Source organism: Macrobrachium nipponense, chromosome 42 (assembly GCF_015104395.2).
Source record: "Macrobrachium nipponense isolate FS-2020 chromosome 42, ASM1510439v2, whole genome shotgun sequence".
Classification (NCBI taxonomy): domain Eukaryota; kingdom Metazoa; phylum Arthropoda; class Malacostraca; order Decapoda; family Palaemonidae; genus Macrobrachium; species Macrobrachium nipponense.
In genome coordinates this window covers 18,207,711-18,211,236 of record NC_061103.1, presented here as the reverse complement: position 1 = coordinate 18,211,236, position 3,526 = coordinate 18,207,711, and the positions used below count along the sequence as shown (strand labels likewise).

General features: G+C 36.7%; 1 non-coding gene across 1 annotated transcript; it reads left to right on the top strand.

Moving 5' to 3' along the window:
* Positions 1 to 2,995: 2,995 nt before the first annotated feature.
* Positions 2,996 to 3,068, top strand: Trnat-agu (transfer RNA threonine (anticodon AGU)). The gene has a single exon. It is a non-coding gene; the product is annotated as a tRNA-Thr (tRNA).
* The last annotated feature ends 458 nt before the right edge of the window (positions 3,069 to 3,526 follow it).

The window sequence follows — 3,526 nt, the reverse complement described above, 5'->3', positions numbered from 1 at the left end:
CGCCCACATTTAAAGTTCATAATTATACCTGTTTTGGGTAATGAAAGTTCTTTGTTATGTTTTATTCAAATTACCGAAGGTCCATCGTTTCCAACAAACATAAACAATATCACTTTATGTAAAGTTTGAGAAATAACAAGTTTCCGCGTTTTGCCGTGAGAATGAAATTCGTGTTTTCTCTCCCGATCCTCCGAGGCGATGACGTCACTCTGGGTTTCAAGCGCATAATGCGAATGCAAATGAATCCATTACCATGGCGAAATCACAGTTCGTGGTCGGCTCACCGATACAGAGTGATTACTTTGCATGGGTTTGTCTGCATTTGCAATGCATATTTTTTTTTCTCTTGTTAGCAGAAGCTTCCACCTTCTCGAATATATTAATGTAAATAGTCAGTTCTTTTTTTTTTTCAATGCTGTTACGAAGGAGCGGACGCAGATATTTTGTATAATGCAATCATAATACGCGAGGTTCAACGTCTTACGTAATCGCCCGACTAAAGCACTTTGCAATTTCTTTATACTTTCTATATTTATCTGTATTTCTCCACCTTCTCTGGTGTTTTCATTTTGGTGGGATAGGTATGGCAGGTGGAAAATAATTTTTTCTCTCAATCCTTTAGAAACTAGAAAGTGTCCACATTTTTACTTTGTGTGTATGTTGCTTTGGAATTTTTTTTAAAGTATGATACATAGGTAGAAAGATTTGTTGATTAGGATCCCAAGATAGTGAGTGAGTGAGTTTAAGAATGTCAGTGAAAAGATGCTTTTACATCCCTTTCTTTAGTAACTTCAGAATATTTGAGATATTTTGGTATAAAGCAGTACATTTTATATATCAAGAAATACGTTAATCGCAGTTTTGTCTTCTATTCCAAGGTCAGTTAGAAAATCTCCAAATCTGTCTTGGTTTTACAAGCTAGAATGTTTCCGCACTTCGTTCTTGAGCTGTTAAGTATATCTTAGTTTAAACAAACCACAGCTGATTATAAGCTCTCCTAGGGCTGGCCCGAAGCATTAGATATTTTGACGTGGCTAGGAAACAATTGGTTATCTAGCAACGGGACCTACAGGTTATTGTGGGATCCGAACCACATTATAACGAGAAATTAATTTCTAATCACCGGAAACAAATTCCTCTGGTTCCATGTTGGCAGAGCGGGGAATCGAACTCGGGACTACATAATGGGTAGGCGAGCACGTAAACCACTCGTTCAATGAGCATCTCTCTTGAGCTGTTGGCAGATGATAGATCTTAAGAAGCAATTAGGCAATGGCTTCCAGTTCTACAGCGAAGAAAAATGGCCACAGTAATCGAACACTGTCCTTATTTACATTCAATTCAAAAGTTAGGAGCAAGTTGAAAGTTCCAGAATTTAGTCTGTCGAAAGTAACTGTGTTTACAAGACTTCCAGGAATAGTTGAGGATGTCTTGAAGTCAGTATTTGTTATTGCATGAAAGTATGGAACTTATATTTTATGTACACTATATCACAGTAAGACTTAAAAAGCTCTACTGTTATTTATATTCACGAACCTTAAGCATATCTATCGGTAGTCATTATTATTTTGTCTTGGGCAACAGCGTCACCATAAAACAATCCTTATCTGGCCCGGAGTCCAGTTTCTCTCGCATAGATTCAATTGTTTTAGATATAAGCAAAAGGAGTAGGATTCCTATTTGTTTACGTCATCGTTTTGCAGTCTTACTGCTCTTCAATTCTACCTGTTTTGCGGATTCACACTGTCCACTATAGTAGATTCACATCACCCGTGCATCTAATGTCTAGGCCCGTCCCTTACGACGCTCCTGATTGGCTGTTGATAACCCAATCACAGGGCTGGAAAATCTCAGTCTCTCTCGAGAGTTCACATAGGCAGGATGTATGTTCCACGTCTCCTGAGGGACACGTCTTTCATGCATCCTGCCTATGTGAACTCTCTCGAGAGACTGAGAGTTTGCAGCCCTGTGATTGGCTTATTAACAGCCAATCAGGAATCTACTATAACTCTTTTTGCGATCTCCCGATATTCCATGAAGCCGATTTATGCCAGATGACTGATTCATGAGAGTTAAGCTGTCAAGCCAAGGACTGAGACAATGTCTGTCATTCTCGAGAGTGAAAAGAAGTTGGAGAGGTTGGACAGCAAGATGAAAAGATACAGAGAGTGGATCTAAAGGTAAAACTGGTAGGAAATTCCTTAGTTGTACAGAGAAGTAGAAAGGGTGTTGGATGGCAAGATTTAAAGAAAGGAAGCAGGGACAGAGGCAAAGTAAAAGGCTAAAAAGTGGCTACAGCTCGTGGTCTAAGGGACGCGGCACTATTCTCTCTCTCTCTCTCTCTCTCTCTCTCTCTCTCTCTCTCTCTTATAATACGTACATCGTGAAAATTCATATCGCCCGTGAGACTTAAAGTTCACATCTGTGTTTTGTATTTATTGATTTTTTCCATGTTTTTTATTTACTGATATTTTTTTCCATGTTTTGTATTTTTTTATTTTTTCCATTTTTTTTATTTTTTTCCATGTTTTGTATTTATTGATTTTTTTCCTTGGTGTTTACGTGTAAGCTGTGATATACCTAAAGGAATTATTATTTATCATTTTTTTTATCTTTCCTAGTAAAGTACCTATTTGATTCAAATATGTTTGAAGGACAGAAAACTTTTATGGGTAATCTTTCTGTACCACAAATAATCTCACAGTATTTTCGAAGATGAAAATATAAATTTCTCTCTCTCCTTTTTTTTTTACGTTTCATTCATTTGCTTTTAAGGATGTGCGCATGTGCTCAGTTTACCTGTAATTAAATCTTCGGGATATTGGAGGTATTTATTCGCAGTTTAACTCTTGTAATTTTTGAAAAAATATTTTAAAATTTAACGTTTTCCAGGACATGGTTATTTCACAGGGTGCAGATGATGGCTTCAAAATGAGTTTTAAATTGTTACCAAGTATAACCCGAAATGATTCTGGTTTGAGACCCATATATATAAGCCTTCATAGCTCAGTGGCTAGAGCGCTGGTCTAGTAAACCAGAGGCCGGGAGTTCGATCCTCCCTGAAGGCACGTGCAATTATTATAAAGAACTAATTAGTGAGATAATTAATAAATGTGAGTGTGGTTGCTCTGGAAACGCTATGTGAGAATAGAAAACATATAGTCTGGTTAATTGGCCTGGTACCAAATAGGGCTTTCTACTTGACTATATATATATATATATATTTGTGAGTGTGTGTGTGTAAAGTACACATATGTTGAAGAAATTTTGCTGCGACATTTTCAGTACATGAATTTTAAATGCCATGGAAAATTATTTTGGATTTTATCTGTGAGAATCATTAATTATATTGGCAGAAAAAAATTAGTTCAAGGTGGGGAGCTTACTACAGCCTATTTGTCATATTTATTAAACCTTTATCTTAATTTTTTATGGCAAGTAGTTGGTTGTGCTCCACACTGGTACAGTCACTCAAAAATATTCTGCAACATACTTCAAAACTTTTCGGACAACAGCTTATGATAGT